The sequence below is a fragment of the Saccostrea cucullata genome, unplaced genomic scaffold (assembly GCF_032062105.1).
Source record: "Saccostrea cucullata isolate Sc308-1 unplaced genomic scaffold, CSIRO_AGI_Scuc_v1 ctg1114, whole genome shotgun sequence".
In the NCBI taxonomy this organism is placed as follows: domain Eukaryota; kingdom Metazoa; phylum Mollusca; class Bivalvia; order Ostreida; family Ostreidae; genus Saccostrea; species Saccostrea cuccullata.
In genome coordinates this window covers 239350-259125 of record NW_026927494.1, presented here as the reverse complement: position 1 = coordinate 259125, position 19776 = coordinate 239350, and the positions used below count along the sequence as shown (strand labels likewise).

General features: G+C 33.4%; 1 pseudogene; it reads left to right on the top strand.

The window, feature by feature from the left end:
- The first annotated feature begins 3725 nt into the window (after nucleotides 1–3725).
- LOC134274657 (uncharacterized) lies at nucleotides 3726–7059 on the top strand (annotated as a pseudogene).
- Nucleotides 7060–19776: the final 12717 nt, after the last annotated feature.

The window sequence follows — 19776 nt, the reverse complement described above, 5'->3', positions numbered from 1 at the left end:
TACTCCAGAAACTCGCCAGAATACTAAGTACTCAAATTTCTTTTCTCATAATGAACTCTCCTAGTGGTTGAAATTCTACATGTTCTAGAGTCGAGAATGTAGTTTTTATCGGAGCTGAGCTCTCTCAATTCAATAATGTTGGATAATTTGGCACTGAAGATAAAACAAGTTTAAAATCAATTTAATGCAAATTTACATAATAACACAAGTTTAACTACAATATTTGGTTTGCCATACATTCAACAACAGATCTAATTGACTGAATGTTAATTTAAGATTCCATGCTTTAAGAAGTCCGGTTATGTCCTTCAGCCATTGTTGTAATCCACTCCAAAATGTTGATGAAGTTTTTCATTTCTCTCACTTTCTTCAACTATTCCATTCATCAAAGCCTTCCTAGAAAATTTTTCGAGTCTACAAATCCACACGATGCTATCGATGCTTTTTTTGACTTGTTCTATAAAATTCAAAGATGATATTTTCTTCTCTTTCTACACATTCAAATATTTTATCTAATTTATGTAACATCTGCTGGACTGATGCATCAGGACCAAGTTGCATTTAGGCTTACTTGCTTCAATTATTAGTGATCTTCTTATGGCTTGCGCTATTGTTGCTTCGCTGTATTGTGATTTAATCAGACATTCCACCTCATAATGCCATATGTCGTAGTTGTCTGTCTTCCTTCCATCTCCCATGCCATGAACAGATATTTTTGGAACATAATTTGTTGACGGTGGTTTATCGATTTAATAGTCTGCAAATGGTTGAAGATTATTAGATACCTTATTCTCTAACTTATCATTTGAGATAAAGTCGTATAAATTACCACTCCTTGCATTAAAATCACCCATAACATATACATATCCTTTGCTAGTGAAGTTACAAACCGATTCTACAAGAAAATGTTCAAAAATGTCGACCATCTCTTTCTGATAAAAAGTACTATTTTCATGTGGTATATAACAAGCGGCTAAATAAACAGGTATAGCGTCATGGTGAAATTGGTTACATAATTCTAACCAAATAATTGTATTATGAAAATTTTCAACAACATTATCCTTAAGCGATAGAAAAGGTCTACAAAACATAACAACTTATCCACCTCTTCCACATTACAAAAGGCCAGTTATGTATAATACCATGTACTGCGTGTATATATTACACCTGGTCACAGTCCATTGTTCCTCTAATGTAGAAAAACCTCTCAATCCACATAGAATAAACAAAAAAATACACCAACAATGTAGCAGGTGTCTTCGCGACACGCGTCTCCCCACCTGTGGCACTTGAGGACAGGTGCCCGCGAGTGGGGTTCAACGTAAAGAATTGAAATTTTGATCAACTTACAGACTACTTTAAATTTATTTTAAAAAAAACTAAGTTCTAAATCACATATTTAGCACATTATAAATCTCAAAACGAATATAACTGAACATATTACTAAAAACTATACCGCGTTTTCAGTGATATTGCATTAATTAACATCACGAAAGCAAGATATATGAAATAAAGCAAAATAAAAAAAAAGAAAAAGAAAAAAGCCTACACATAATATACAATCTAATTAAAATTTTGAGATTTTCCATTCGCTCCCAGGGTATTGTTTCACAAAAAAAGACTTTTTACATATGAGTTCCTCGTGTAGATAAACATTTGGGGAACAAATGGAAGATTTAATTTTAATTAGATTAACATGAAATGCTGCAAATCCTGGGAACCATGACATCAAATTTTCAGGACATGTTTTCTTGTAATATTTTTAATACTGTAAAACCGCGGCTTACGAATAAAATGTTTTCACGAAGACGGAAATAAAAATACATATATGTAGATATTAAATCAATTTTATTACAAAAACTAGTAAATGTAACTATTGAACTAGATGTATATGAATAGTAAAAAAGGCTTCCTAGTCAATATGTATTGTTAACAAATTGGAATTATTGAAATGATATCCATTAAGGAATATATATATAGAGACATGTATAAAGAATATAAATGCAAACCTTTCTATCTCAGATTATGTTCACTCTCGTAATTATCTGTATTTCATGCACCATGAAGACACGCTAATTTTCTTTTTTTAAACAACTTTACATTAAACGTAATCGTAGTTTTGTGAAAATGATGTATGTTTTCAAAATAATTAATTCCCGAGGGGGAGTATTGAGTTGGGTAATGTAGAAAATCCTTGTGAGAGGAATCGATTTTGTCTAAAAATAATATTTTTGAATTCCGACACAATATGAAATAAACAATTTTTATGCATTTAATATGAAGCAAGGATCTTGTATAATATGCTTATCACTGATATCAATATCGGTATGTGTAAGTTTACACAGAGCAGGCACATCTCAAAATCTGAATATGAACTATTAGATATTTAAAAATAAAATCTTTTTTTTAATGTGTAAATAAATATAAGGATGATATGAGTTGATTTTTCTACCCTTTTGAAAAAAAAATTATAGAGAAAAAGTTTCAGTTCGGTTTCAGCATTCGAAAACCATATAGAATTGAAATCAATAGTAAAAAGATCATATGCATATAAGTTGATTTTTCTACCCTTTTGAAAAAAAAAAGAAATAGTTTCAGTACGGTTTCAGCATGCGGAAACCATATGGAATCGAAATTAATAGTTTCCGGAAACTGAAACCTACTGAAACTAAAACGTATCGTTAAATCGACGTTTCATTAAATTTTTATATTGGTTTCCGTTTTGCGGAAACTATTAGGAAACAAACCTAATGGTTTCAGTATACGGAAACCCTACTGAAACTTGCTGAAACTATTATATAGTTTCCGCATTGCAGAAACCATACAGGAAACCTTCAACACCAAGTTTCAGCAAGGTTTCCGATAATTTCAGTTTTGCGGAAATTAGACTTTTCATTCAGTGTTCAGATTCCTATCTGACATGAGTGCTAGGAGGATGTAAACCGTCAACTCCTGCACCGGTAATGGTGCAAGCAATGGTGGTCCCTAAAAGTCCATTTGACGTATGTAAACTATAGTCAATTATAAAATCACTTGAATTCGAAATCTAAAGAATTAAAGTTGGTTGCACATTAACATTTTTTTCCCATTTTTAGATAATTGAAGATCAGAGGGATCATTGTCATTTACAACACTATAGCTATTAGCTAGGATGCGATAATCCCTCAACTTCTGTTACAGGTATTCTGCCAGTTATATTGGAGCATCCTTGGGTAGTGTTGATATTAAATTGTTAAAATAGTGACCCCCAGGGGTAGGGCAAGGCCACAATAGGGAATTCTAAAAGTTTATATATAGAACAAATCTTTAAAAATCTTCTTCTCAAGAACCACTGGGCCAGAAAAGCTGAAGTTTATATGGAAGCACTCTTTGGTAATGTAGATATTAATTGTTAAAATCACGACCCCTGGGGGAAGGGCGGGGCCACAATAGGGAATTCCAAGGTTTTTTTTATAGAAAATATAGAACAATTCTCTAAAAATCTGTTTCTCAAGAACTACTGGGCAAGGAAAGCTGAAACTTATGTGGAAGCATCCTTGGGTAGTGTAGATTCTAAAGTTTTAAAATAAAAAAGGGAAGGGGTTGTTGGGCATAGGTATAGCAAGAGTGGGAATCTGGTAAAGAGCTGCATCACCCAAGTTACCCAGGTGAGCGATGTGGCCCATAGGCCTCTTGTATACTTTCTGTACACAGTACTGTTGTTAATATCATATTCAGTACTGGGAAATATTTTGATTGCCCTATTTCTGTTGTTTTTAAGCAGCATCTCCCTCTATCAGTTTATTTTGCTTTATCATATAATTATGAAATTGTCATTCTATGGATCCTTAACAGAGTTGTAACAGTATTATACTCAGGTGACCGTTCAGACCCTTGGGCCTCTTGTTTGTAAGTATAGATTAATATAGGAACCTCTTTTTAAAGGTTTAACAAAGGGATATAAATGGGGAAAAAAATCTTTAAAAATCCTCTCCTCAACGACAGCAAAGCCATAATTAGTCACATTGATATGGAAGCATCTTCAGATAGTTTAGAACTATAGATTCAAGTTTGTTGAAATCATGACACCGGGGGGTAGGGTGGGGTCACAGAAGCAATCAAACTTTTACAAAGTTTATGTTAAAAATCTACTGATGAAGAACAGCAGGGTCATTTTGACTCAGGTGAGCATTGTGACCCATGGGCTTCTTGATATAAAAGTACCACCTGTTTCTAATATTTCTGAAAGCCCTTGTGTTCCTATATCAAACATGAGTAATTAGTATACATGTTATTTCAATTTATTTTTCAGATTCAGGAATTTGAAGCAAATGTTCTAAGACATGTGGATGACGATAAAGAGGGCAACTTTTTTGCAAGTGTATCTCACTTTAAAGAGGGAAGATACTTTATCAAAACAAAATTTCATGAAGAGTTTCTTGAGAAATTAAATGATTACAGAGCAACCGAAAGTACCTGGATCTATTTGAATGGACTTGAGGGTTTAGGGAAAACATCATCAGCAATTTACTATGTTTTAAGATGTCGAGAAAGCAGTGACCTTTCAGTTCATTATGTTGACTTAAAATTGAAAAGAGAGATGAAGATTTGGAAACTTTTGTTGCTTATTCTAAGAAGTTTGGAGATAAGGACTGTTATTGTGGATCATATTACCGTCTATAATACACATTATCTAGAAAAAATTTAAAGAATTGTGGAACGGCAAGTTGAAGATCCAAAGTTTATTCTCATTGAAACAGGTTTCACCGCAAGTGCTCATAAATTTATGGAATTTGGAAGGATTTACCAGCTTGACAAGGACTCTTTTCTTAACATATTGAAAGGGTCCTTGGAATACCTACTAAAGACAAGGAGGATAAAAATTATGGGAAGAGATTCGGCCTTTTAGACAAAGGAAAGGAAGTTTATGATGAATTTTCAAAGGAGTACATAATAACACCTAGATTGTTGAATAGTGTGTAAGAGGATATGTACAACAGAACAGATGGAACAGTTGTAGATGCTTTTGCACAGTATACAAAAGAGAAACAACATAAAATATTTAATAGTAAAAGTTGTGAAAATAATGAGCATTCCCAGTTTTAGTTACACACTGGTTTTCTCCTTCATTTTATTCCAAACAGAGGTGCAACCATAATGGAAGGGGAATGGGCGCAGAAAATGAAGATTGGGATCAACATATTTGAAGTCGAGTGTTACAAAATTCAAACAGAGGATCTGCAAAGTTATCTAGAATATGCGAGAATGGGATTGGATATTGGTGATGTGTGTGTAAAAATTAAGTTACTTGTTCCTAACTTGGCAAACTGCTGGAGAGAAAGATTTCCCTTCAACTTAGAAGAGATGCTACGTCTTGCAAAAACTATTGGTTTTGATAAAATTTTGCCAATTTTCTTTCAGCATGGTGGAGCAAGAAAGGAGTTTGATAAAATGTTTGTTGAGAGTCAAAAAATGTGTAAATCTGTACTTTTGCCATTTTCCAGTGGTAAAGAATCATTGTAACAGCCGTCACAGAAAAGGCAAAAAGTATTGCAAACAACTTGGAAAGTAACATCCACTCCTGCTGAAAATTTCTTTCAACGAGATGGAAAAGACTTATCTGCATACAAGAAAGATATACCAAAAAATCTAAAGGGCCAAGAAAGAAGAGTTGCATTATTTACATTTTTTATAAAACAACTCTCTAAATCAGTTAATAGGTTTTTGGTATATCCACTTATATCAATTTTTATGGGAATAGACTATTTTGTCTTTTATGGTGACTGTGGAGAAGAAGGGGAGGGATGTTCATCATGTAAAAAGGTCAAGGTTCAGAAAAAAAAATTGTACCTTGTTTAAGTGACAACTGGTGCAGTGCATCGAGGTTATACCATTGGTTAAGCTTTGAATATTTTTGTGAATGAAAATGTTGTAGTTCATGCTGTTGTTATTGTCGCAAGTAGGAATAAAGAGTCCTATACATTGACAAAGTGTGCATTTGAAAATATTTCTGTGCTTAACTTGGATGGAACAGAAGGATTACTGCTACAAAAAAACGACATTCTTTTATGATTTTTACATGGAACTTATCAGGTTCACCTGAGTCTTTTAGTTGAACAGTTGCCACGGATAAGCTGTCTGATGCATGTATACAAAATAGCTAATGTTTAAGGTTAATCATTTTTTGTCAAATCTAGGTCACTTGAGGCTTATATTGTCATATGGTGAAAATGTAATAAGAGCTTATGTATGCACAGTTATGACAATACTAAAGCTAAATAATTAAAACTGAATTGCACAATCTACAAGATGGACTGATACTCCGGTGGTTGATAAGATATCTTGGCCTCTTGTATTTTCTCTCAAAGCAAGAATCTAAGATGAGAAATTTACTGTATATACTGTATATAATCCTTATATGTATCAGTATTTCATGTTTAGGGATTGATGTATATATTCATTTTGAAACAAAAGTGATAATTTTATCTTAAACTGTTTTGTGATTAGTCATAATGTTGTGATAACTTTTTTATCACACATATTAACACTGCATTCTTTGAAAATATGTGATTTTTGGATGAGAAATAGTGATTCTGTCATTTCTATTCTTATATCCATTGCCAGCAAGGATCTCATTGCATTATTTCATACTATATGTATTAACCTATCCATGTTCTGCATGTAAGATAAAAGTACAAAAGGCTTCATGTTACATTAGGATTAAATTTTTTATTTAGTGTACATTATTTTGATGTTTCATTGTAAAAATATCTTTACTTCTGCTGAAATTGAATAAAAAAGGGTAAAAATAATGAACTTGTAATTTATTAAAAATACTAAATCAAAAACAGGGGCTGGAACTAGGATATCTGTGGGTCATGTGTGGGGATCAACTTTTTTCGTCTCAAAAAATTATGAGCACTTGGTTTTATAATTTTTTTAATATGATCACTTGAAAGTTCCTGTACATCATCGTACTAATTTTTAATGGACATTGGAAATACATAGGTTTTCCTTTATCTTATGTTTATACAAGTACATTAAAATAATAAGCAGTTTCCCTGGCTTTTTAATCAATATTTCTATTAGTGTTGTCAAATCGGTTGGAAATCATAATCGATTAATCGGTAAAATCGTTTGACTCAACCGATCGATGATCAGTCAATAATCGAATCGGTAATCTTTTGTGTTAAATCAACTTAAAAGAGTGTGTGGTTATTAATTTGAGCTTAATTTTCAAATGACAGAAGCAAAATTTAGTGAATTTACAACTCATTACATACAGTAACCTGTTTCATCATTCATTCTTGTTAAACTGTTGATTATAAAAGGCAAACACAGGTTTTAACACAAGATTTACTTGATCTGGTAAAAAAATTAATTGTTGACAATCACATATGATATCAATTGCAGCCAATTGCTACTTTTGAATGTTTTAATGTTCACCGACTTTAAATTCTAGTAACTCAGATTAATCAGGTACATTTAATTTTAGCAAGGAAGTTCTCCCAACTACCAGTAAGTTGTCATATTTTTGTTCATGAAAATAAAAGAATTTACATTTGATGGTGACAATCTGGAACGTTTTTTGTTGACTATGTTCCCTGCCAAGCTAAACACACGCCTTGAGGACACCGAAGAGGCAGGAATGGCCAGTATTTGTTTAGCAACAACAGCCAGTCTTGGGAAATAAATTGCATTATCCTTCCACCGATTGAGAATGGTATCATCTTTAGATGAAAATTCGCTTTTTAAATAGTTCTCAACTTCTTTCTTGCTCTGGTCAACTAGGTCAGCATCTTTACTGGTTGTTTCCTTCACAAATATGACATCATCTAGCCAATCTTCCATATCCTTCATTTTTCTTTTTGTCCCTTGAGAAGAATTTTTCGTGTTGTTTTTGTCATGTATCTCAATTGTAAATGCTTCATCTATTGGAATTGTGTCCTCCTCAGGAAATGTAGGAAGGGCAGGGAGTGGTTCCTCATTTTTGTGTTCATCAGCTTCATCTAGTTTTTCTTTCTTCACAATTATTGATTCAACTTGTGCTGCTTTCTGTTCTAAAAGTAATTTTGCATGTTGAAAATCCCCTTCTTTTAAAAATATAAGATTTTTTTGTTCCTGGATTTAGTAAGCATGCCAAGAGTGGAATATCTCCTTCCTGTGTCCGTTTCTCAATTTCATCTCTGAGAATTTTCTTTAGTTTCTTTAATACATCCAGATCATCATCACGTTCCTGTGTGCTCTGGTTCAATTTCAAAAGGACTGTAATGACCTTTTGCATAGTTGGATAAGTATCAGCACATAGTATCGTAAATGGGCTTAAATCTTCAACAGTCCTTTGAACAATACTTTGTTCCTGAAAATGGAAGGAATAATTCTTTATTATACACCTAATGTGTATCACCCAATTTTACTGTTGAACTTACGCTATCACGTGACGTCGTGATCCGATTTTCCGGATCACCAACATGTTTTCTGAATCCATATCACCACTCTCTGAAACTGATGACGTAGAAATATGACGTTATTTTTCTTGCGCGTTAAAAAGTCCCTTGTTATTATGCTTTGTTTTATGGGTAAATGTTATGCAATTGATCTCCAAAGTTTTCTTTTGCTATATTTTGCTAGTTATGAGGGGGTATATAATAAATTTATCATTATAACAGTAACTTGATCCGAAGAGCCGTATCACATCTCGTTGACAGGCACGGATCATCAGATCAAACTTGACGCTTCGCGTCTCGTTAGATCTGATGATCCGCGCCTGTCAACTCGACGTGATACGACCCTTCGGATCAAGTTACTGTTATAATAATATATATTTATTGCTTCCGATGTAGCTTAAGTACATTTGGGATCGTTCACCATTGAAATTATAGCTGGGGTTAGTTCTAATAATCTCTCTTAGCATGTCCAAGGCACTATTCCACCGAGTGGGAACATCTTGGATGAGCTTTCGTGTAGTAGTGGTGTCAAACAATAAAAGCTGCTTTTCTTTCAGCATATCCACGGCGCTGGATGACTGGTGGTAATATGTTACAATTTTTCTGCCCTTTGCCAACATTTTTGTCATTTCTGGAATAGAGAGTGCTTTTTGACAGCAAGATTAATTCTGTGACCAAAACATCCAAATCTCGGCCACTGCAGATGATCAAATGCTTTGATTTCATTGGCAGCGTTGTCTGTTGTTGCTGTGGGCAAACTAGGGAGAGACCATTCCTTCTGAGTTTTTCTCAAATTTGCTGCAATGGCTTCTCCTGTGTGCGAGCCCTCAATTTTTCTTGTTTCAAGTACCACACTCTTGAGCTGCCATTCTTTATCAATAAAATGGGCAGTGGCAGTACCATAAATTTCTGTGTTGATACTGGTCCAACTATCATGAGTTATTGCTATGTCTTTTGTGTCAATGATGTCTCTTTTAAGTTTTTCTTCCATTTGTCTCTTCTTCTCACCAATCATTTTTACTACAGTATTCCGGCTAGGAATTATATACCTGAAATGCATATCAAACATAGTAAAAACTTAATAGCTAGATCTATCTTATATTATGATTAATCTTATTATTTATTTTTTTTAAACATTGGGGCTTGAAAGTTTTAAAAATATATGAATTATGCAAATAACTTTAGCATGTTTAAATTATAATGTATAAACAATTTCAACTTCTGTAACATTTCACAAATGATAAACATGATACATTTGAACAAACCTTGGATCTAACAGGTGGACAAAATTCTTGAACAAGTCATTGTCTACCAGGCTAACAGGTAATGATTTTCCAGACAATAACTTCATCAAAGCATCATTCAATGTTTCTCTTCTGTCACAATTCATCTTTCCAGTAGAAAAAAAAAACATGATGCGCAAGTCGTAGACTTGGTAAGTTTGCTTTGGTTTAGGTATTTTTGTTTGTTTTGGAACGCTTCCAGACATTTCTGACAAATGGATCAGATTTAAATTTGACATCAAATTCGTAGTGTTTCCTGTCATGAAAAATGATTTTTATCACCCATTCAAAAGTGTTACAGTTTGAGTGATTGATAAAAAAAAATTAAAACTGTAAATTTGTAATTCTAACAAAATCATACGTTAAGCTGAAGCACATGCTGCATAGTGCCACTGTGACCCTTACCTTTATTTGCATACACCTTTCTACATATTTTACATATGGCCCACTCCATTTCAAGAGTTTTGAATGTCGGCGGGCCCACTCTATTTTCTTTTTTTAAAAAATCCAAAGTGTTTCCACACAATGGATTTCGTTTTGCTACCAGGGTGATCATAAAGAGTTGGCTGACTTTCACAAACGGTTTCGTCCATTTTGGTTACGTGTAATTTGAGAAACCTGATCCGATAAATCTGTATATACCCGTAATAAATAAAAAGCGATTTTCGCCTAAAAACATGGAAAGCCAATTTTTTTTTATCAAGAGTTCAAATTCTTCACTTTAAAACACAAGAACCAATATTAATTATCAGTTTTTCTTGAATCTTCTAATCGCTGTATTATTCCGGAACAAAGACTGCCGACAATATTTACCCTCATTTAGCACGTTAAAATGGCTGACGTCAACAAACCGGGAATTACTTGATGGTAACATGAACTCTTTTTGAATGAAAGAAATTGCTAAAAAAAAAAAAAGAAACCATAATATACCGATTAATCGATTTCAAAATCTCAAATCGATTGTCGGAAATCGACGACCTTTCCGACTGATGATCGATTATAGTTCTATTACACACTAAAACGTCACGTCGGGTCATAGGTCATAGGGGAAAAAAATTTCACATCCGGGTTCTTATGCCTGTAAACATGATAAATCATCGAACGAAGACAGTTTATTATACCCGCTTGTAACGCATTAATTAAGCACGGAAATTGAAAAAAAATATAGCAGTCAGGAAAAATGTTCTAAGGTTACTAATCAACAGTTCAAGATTATAAAGCTTCATTCAATTTTTTTAAATTTGAGCTTGTGAAATAGGTGAGTGGAACGTAATGAAATTGCCTGCTCTCTACTTTCACTTAACTGCTTTCTCTCTTACACTTGTTAGGAATTTGATAGCTACAGATCCTTTAATACAAAAAATGATTTTTTGCGCATTATTTTGGAAAATTTCCAACCTTGGTAAATTTTATAAACCTTCCAACCCTTAATAATCAAATTAAACATCTCTATGTACAAGGGATAAACTCGCTTGAATTGGAATTTTCAGTAATCTCTCACTGGACTAAGACAATTCAAATCAAGCCAGTTTATCGACTGTAGAGGCGAATATAAAGGGTTAAGAGATGGATAAAATAAACAATTTGGTTTAAGAATGCATCTGGAGTAAGGGGGTGAAAGGTAAATGATTTACCAAAGTTGAAAAGTGGAGAAATTCTCCCAAATACTGCGCAAAAAATCCTGCACTGTAAATTGCACATTTTTAGCTCTACTTGTCAGAGACCAGAAGAGCTTATGCGATAGTAATGCGTCCGTCGTCCGTCTGTCTGTCTGTCCGTCTGTCTGTCTGTCTGTAAACATTTTTTCAAAATGCTACTTCTCCTACAGTTTTGGTCTGATTTCAATATAACTTGGCACACAAGTAGACTACACTAAGATACACAATTCCGTGTATCGGTTTTTGATTTCTGTGAACGGTGTTGCTGTTGTTACTAAAAATAGAAATTTCTGTGAAATTCTTTCAAAATGCTACTCCTCCTACAGTTTAAGTCTGATTTTAATATAACTTGGCACACAAGTAGACTACACTAAGATACATAATTCTGTCTATCGGTTTTTGATTTCAGTGAACGGTGTTGCTGTTGTTACTCAAAATAGAAATTTCTGTGAAATTCTTTCAAAATGCTACTCCTCCTACAGTTTTGGTCTGATTTCAATATAACTTGGCACACGAGTAGACTACACTAAGATACATAATTCTGTGTATCGGTTTTTGATTTCAATGAATGGTGTTGCCATGGTTACTAAAAATAGAAATTTCTGTGAAATTCTTTCAAAATACTACCCCTCCACAGTTTTGGTCTGATTTCAATATAACTTGGCATACAAATAGACTACACTAAGATACATAATTCTATGTATCAGTTTTGATTTCGATGAACGGTGTTGCCGTGGTAACTAAAAATAGAAATTTCTGTTAAAAACTCTCAAAATGCTACTCCAAGTACAGTTTAAGTCTGATTATAATATGTGGCATGCAAGTAGACAACACTAAGAACATAAAGAGACTTAATCAAAGCTCATTATTCTTTTTATTGCTGTGGTAAAGTTTCAATTCCCAACTGCTTAAGAACTTTTCCTTTCCTTTGCTATAAGAACAAACCAGTAGAGCTTCAGTCTCGACAGAGACTTCTGGTTTGCATTATGTGATGAGTAGCGTGATGGTCAAAGACAAATATATAAAACCATAATGCTACAGTTCTGCATATAGGACTTTAATATGCCACAAGCATAATTCATTTACAAGTTTTTACATCACTATACTCCAAAATCCCTTGCATCACTCCAGTAAGGATTATCAGTTTTGTGTTGAACTGTTGGGGAGATGAAGCTATAGCCGCAATAAAATAGCCCTCTCCGATTTTTTTAATCGCTCCCCCAAAAAAAGGGGGAGGGCTACATTATTGCAGCTAGTAGAACTATAGTGAAAAATGTATAGCAGCTATAGTGAAAAATGCATAGCATTGAACTCTGGCTTCCTTGATTTAATAGAACCTCACGATAGTGTCATGACTGATAAAGGGTTCAGTAATCTTATGGAAGAGTTGAATCTTTCTCGTGCAAGTTCACTTGTTCCAACAGGAAGGCATGGTATTGCAAAGATGACTGCATAATTATGATTTCAGAAAACAAAAGAAATAGCAAATGGAAGAATATATGTAGAACAAGCCATAAGACATATAAAACTATTTCGCTTACTGAAATATTAAGTTCCTGTTACAATTTGTCAACATTTATGCAATACACTGAAATTGCTTGTGGAATATGCAATCTTTTATCCACCCCTTCCTAGGTATGATTAAAATGGTAAAAAAAATAAGCTATGAGGATTTTTTTTCTCTTCATAAACATTTATATTTTAAAATTTTGCTATAACAAATATGAAATCAGTATATGACAAAGCTTTAATATATACATTACACATTTGTCAATACATTGTTGACATTGTTAATGTCATTCTCAGAAAGTTCACATTTTATGATACTTATGTCTATTAAGGTAGTACACACTAAATATGACAAATAATCTTTTTCCTCAAATTCAGTTTGAAATATCGCCTATCAGACCCATGTAAGAAGATTGTGAAATGTGACATTCCACCTGAGAATGTGTATTTTTTTTAAATTAACAGTCAATCTATTTCAAACTTGTGTGATACTGCTTATAAAGGCAACCCTTTGTTACTTAAATTCAGTAAAATACATGTATATTAATAGCAGTGTATTTGAGACAAGTATGATGTAAAAATAAAACATATATAGCCCAGATATGGACAATTCACAGGTAAATATGCATAACCACAATACAAAATGTAGACTCCAACTATTAGAAAATTGACCTTTAGTACTGTTACTTATATAATAGTAAAGGGAAGGAAGGATCTTGATACTAGTGTCAGATTGTTCAAATGATGACAACATAGATTTCATGTAGTATTGTTCAATCTGTAAGCAATCCTCCACAATCATATCTGCTCTGGAGCATATGATTCCTTCCCCTTGGCTTGGTGAGGTGGATCAACATCTAGGCCTATAATGAAATTTAACAAATTATACCAGGCATAGAGCATTACTAATTAATTTAACTGTTTAACTTAAAATAAGTTCAAATAATTGTCGATTCATCCTGCTGGTTATTATTTTATTATTCATTGAGGAACCTTGATGATTGAGATGTAGAGATTTCTATTAATGGTGAAAACATAGAACCTTCATTATCATCATGATTAATCAGTATATATTTATATAATGTGGTACAGATTGAATTGTAATCTGTTACCTTTAAATAAACAAGCATCGGGTAAGGTTTCTCTAAATGCATCTGAAAAGGTTGCTTAAAAGTTGTCCTCCTCACTATCCTCAATCCTGCAACATGATAGGTACATGTTTGTCCAAACCTATATTTGAGAGCAGAAGAAAGCATTAATTAAAAATACAGTTTTACAAGAAGGATCCAAAATTGAAAGTTTTTAAAATTATTTTTAATACTTTTAAAATATTGATGGAGATTCAGTGGGATAAAGAGCTACTGACCATGCAACCCCATTGCAAGGTAACTCAAAAGTATAGCGAGGTGGCGCAAAGCACCACCATATGTCAATATATGTCATGCTCACCATGCTGTACAAGCACAGAAGGCAGACTTATCGTCCCCCGGGTCTTTAACATGTAACCGGAAGTATAACTCTTTAGTGTATAAATTACCAAAATTCCTAGCCAACTTGGCTTAAAGGAGTAAACTATCTCCAGTTATCAATGATCAACCCAGGTAAGGGGATTTCTGAACTATGGTCAACGCTAAATGAAAACACAGTTGTAAGTTTTATCAATTTAATAAAGTGAGAATTAACCGTTGTAAATGATAACAAGTAATAAATAATGATCAAAATTTAACAAACAGAAAAGTCTTTGAAAATGGCACAGGATAAATAAAGCTTTATCAAAAATGTAATTTAATCTGAAAAATGAATCTCAATGAATAATCTCAATAAATAAATAATTGAAAAATGTAATGAAAAATGGGAGGAATGTGGCAAAACTATGAAAAATAATTTATGTCCCTACTGGGCTTCCATATTTATGAAAATGGCCAAAAATCCTAGAGATAAAAAGAATTGTAAAGGGAATGAGGTACATCACCCAATATGACACTATCAACACTCTAGAGTTAATCTGAAAATATCAATACTAATTCTTCTACGCTCTATAAATAACTGACCCAGAAAATAAACACCACCCAAAAATAAATAATAAATAGTGGTTCTAGAAAATACACCTGTTATCTACATATCCTTAGACCAGGCAGGACTTGGAAAGGGAAACTTAATTTTCTTTAAATAACCTACATCCTAACCTATCATATAACTTTATTCTATAAAACTTACACCCTAACCTATCATAAAGTGCTCGCTCAGCACGTGCTAAAATGAAACCTATAATGCCATGTACCTTGAGGTTGGCATCAAATCAGAGATAAAGTGCCATGAGGCTTATCCCTAACCAAGTGAAGTAAACTGCTCGAACACGCGTTTAAATACCCGAGCTAGGCCCAAAAATAAAAAACAATGACTATCAAAGATTCTAAGCTAAATTAAGCAATCAGAACGCAGGTCACAAAAGTATGACGGAAAGACTGCCAACATGGATGACACTTCCTGTTTAAAAAGCAAAACATGTGGAATGTCAACTCATGTCCTAACTTACAAAAGACAAATAATAAAGGACTTTTACCTAAGTAACAACTGAAAACAAAAGGTAAATAGAATTATCAGACTGAAATACCAGCAAATACTTGTAAAATAAAAATTACGAAACGATGGCTATGAAATGAAAATCTAAACCACTACATCCCCCCCCCCTTTAAAAAAAACAAAATTTACACAATAAATTTTCGTTTTCCAAATAATATGATATAAATGAACAAAGTTAATGTTTATATCCCCCAGGTGAAAACCTCTCATCTCTAGGATTGGCATTATCTGGCAGTGTGAATAAAGGTTCTTGAGAGGAACACTTCCTAGCTCTGGCAGCCAAGTCTCTAGCCTGCTCATGAATCGCTGGTAGAGGCATCAAGTATTCCTTGGGATTGATATAACGAGGATTAGTTGTGTACCTCTTCTGAACGCAAAATTGAAGATTCTGATGAACGTGTCGATACATGTCATTGCACTTGTAGAAAGTTTTACGGCAGACTACACTTGGACAGTAGTAGATGGCACACATATCCATATGGAAACTCAAGTAGTGAGCTCTTTAGCTTCCGAGTTTCAGAAATAGATGCGGACGAGACGGACAGTGCTGTATCGGGCAAATCTAACCTGCCTCCGGCCATACTGTACCCACTGCCTCCTCGGCTTCAAACTTTTGCAATTCCAAAGGCTCCACATTTATGTCTAGAGTATCCATCTGTGAAATTTGGAGAAAATTGTAAAACAAAGATTAGAAAAGTATTAAAGCAGATTAATCACCATCAATGCAAGTTTTGAAGTCAATTTATCTCTACGAAAAATAACTTTTAAAATTAAAATCTTAAATTCTAAGACTTTAACTAATTTCTGAATATATGAAAAGTTAATCAATATAGTTATCTACCAAATTCAGAATCCACTGAATAAAAACAAAAGTGTTATCAAGTAGTGCACATACTTATAACATAACCTAAACAAGGGGTGACCATGCATCACCTCCCACAGATAAACTATAAGAAAAACTTAAGTGTTGATTTCAGCACAGTACAAGGGAGATAATTTAAAGATCATATACGGTCAGTATTAAACTAGGAATACCAAGCTCTCAATGATTCATATCTATTGTTACTGTTACTGAATAAGCCGAAATAACTGAAATATACTGTTTTGACTTCTAGATAACTATAAATCATTGCCTACTACTGTGTCTTATTAAATAAATAAAACAACTATCATTGACCTTGTATCCACTAAAGTTAAATACAGAGCTAACTTGAATGTTATTCTCAAAAGAAAATAAATGACTACCAAGAACTACCTCATTAATAAAGTAATTAAGATCTACTCTTAAAACTGGACTGAGATATTTCAAAAATTTAAATTAAATATCATTTGTCACCACTACAAAAGGTAAACTCAAACCTTTTATATATCATATTATATATAGAATTCAAAAAATAAAAAAAAACTATTTACATAGGCATTTAAAAAAAATTAAAATAAAATGCCTAGATACATGCCTGGCCTCAAGGAGAGTAGATAAAAGGGTGTTTGATTGTTCTACCCCACCTTGACTGTCTAAGGGGTTCAGGACTAGGTAAATTATAAACAGGAGGAACAGTCTCCTCAACTTCCTCTTGATCAGTATAATCTACAGGAGCATGATCTACAGTGGGTTCTAATGACTCGTCAAGGGAAGTAACTACTGGTTTCCAGTTTTTAGGAGGTAAAATGCCTTCATAGGGTTTTAACTGATCAACATGCACAACAATGAGAGGTCTCTTAGGGTCTTTTTGAACTTGATAAGTTACATCTGTGATCTTCTTGATAACCTTATATGGCCCTATCCATCCTAACCCTAACTTAACACCAGCTGAGGGTGGATACCACCTCCAGACAAAGTCATTTTCTGTAAACCCTCTAGGTTTTAATCCCCTATCATAGTAATTTTTCTGTTCTGATGCTGCCTGCCTAAGATTTTCTGACACAAAATTGTAAGAATCAGATAAAACTATTCTTAACCACTCTACGTATTCTACAGGGCAAGTGGGGATAGGTGAAGAAGGAGGATTCCCTAACATAAGATCAACTGGGCTCATAATTTCATGGCCAAACATGACTAAATTTGGTGAGCAACCTGAACTTTCTTGAATGGTTGACCTATATGCCATAAGAACAAAGGGTATATTGTCATCCCAATTATCCCTATTTTTATTTGCATAAGCTGACAACATTTGCAAAAGTGTCCTATTCATCCTCTCAACTAAACCATCTGACTGTGGCCTACATGTATATGGAGTAGTACGTGTCTTTTCGATGCCTAACTTCTCACATAAGACAGAAAATAATTCCGACTCGAACTCGCGACCTTGGTCTGAGTGAATCTGTGAATAAAATTATGTATACAAGTATATATCTTCAGAAGTGATGAAAAAGCAAATGAAACCATAATTAAGCTTGATTACTGATCAAACTGTTGTATATTGCAGCTCATTAAATTTATATGTTTATTATAATTTGCTACAAAACCATCATGATTTTATTTAACGTCGGCATTGTATACATTACATGACAAGAAACATGAGCTCTGTAGAGCTCTTAAACAAGTCAAAGTTGATCTACATCTTTTTTTTGTAATTTTGTCTATTAAATAATTTTTATTTACTGGATATAAACCTTATTAAAAACACTGTTATATCGGTGATTAAAGGTTATGGCCAATTCTCCATTCCACCCTTTTAATCTTGCCAGGCAGTTTTCACACAGGCCCCAACTCCCGAAGCTCATATACAGTCAGGTTATGTTTACATTGGTTTATTGATAGAACTGCCGAGTCCTCATGGTCCTGTGAATCAGTCTTGTCCTCTGTGTCCATGATGTGGAAAAAGGTGTCAAAATATGTGTGTAAAATGTATCAAAAGTCCAGTTAAATATCGAAAAAGGTAACAGAAATTCGCAACATCAAGTGACATCCATATTTGTTTACGCTGGTTTTCCCTATGACCTTTGACACGCATACATAAATAGGTAAATCAATATGGCGGCTCTCTGTGTGCAAAAGAACTATAAATCGACAAGTAACAGCTTTTCAAAAAGCTTGCCTGACTTAATCAATCAATATCTGTAAGAGAAGTTATAAACCTTTTGAGCAATACATTTGTGTTTGAAATATGTCTTTTTATTTGAGAACCGTGTAAAAATATTTGATTATTTAACTTGTAGAAGAACGATGCCTTTGCTGCATTCTGAAGAGTTGTTAACAGAATGGTTAATGTATCATAGGCGTAGTCAAAAGGGGGGGGCAGCGGAGGCACTAACCCCCCCCCCCACTTTCATACCTGGGGGGGGGGGGGCAAGAGTATGTCTGTGCCCCCCCCCCCCCCCCACTTAATGTAGATCAAAAACACAACTATTGAAATAAAATTAAACCTCATTTTATGGTAAATGTATTTTATTTTCAACAACAACTAAATAAGTATTTCTCTTGAAGTAATAGTTGTATACTGTAGTAATGTAATATAGTTATTAAATATGTCAAGACCTCTTCAATGTGTTCCCAAGTTTGGGATAGGGAGTGTGGGTCATAAATTCAAGTTTAGACGTTTTCTGTTTCACTCAGCATCTGTTATCTAACAAAATTAAATGAGAATCAGAAGCTGCCCCGTCCCGTGTGTTATTTATTTAGTTCCTGAATCCCATTTCTTGTTTAAGGTTTCGTCAAAGGTCAACATGTCAAAAAATGTATTTTTACAATAGCCCCAAAACTAGGTAAAGTATAAAGTTAAAATTTTTATAGTTTATAAATTATTTATTGATTAACAGATAGAAAGTATCACTTGATAAAAAAAGTACTTGGAATAATATTAGTTGAGAAAAAATTCTTCTTAAAAAAGCATATATTTTCAAAAAAATACACCTAATTAATTCCATGCTTTTAACGAAAACCATCATTGCAGAAACAAAATATGTTTATCAATGAAGGGCAAGTTGGACTTGGATAGCCTCTGGAAAGTTGTTTTCCCTGTTTATTTTGTCCAAATGTTAAGACTTGAAAGTGAAAGTACACTGCAAATGGCGGATTCTATAGGGGTCTTGTCTTTAGACATGTCATGCCTTCAATAACAGCCTTTCAGAGACCATTCAAGTCCAACTTGCCCTTCAATGATAAATATATATTATTTCTACAATGTTGGTTTTCACAAAAAGGACAGAATTAAGCAGGTGCATTTTTTAAAAATATGCACATTTTCTGATATAATTTTTCTAAAAAAAATATTTTTTTTCAAAAATATTTGTTATCAAGTAATACTTTCTATCTATTAATCAGTGATATATTTACAAAATGTAAACGTTTTGACTTCATACCACACATAGTTTTGG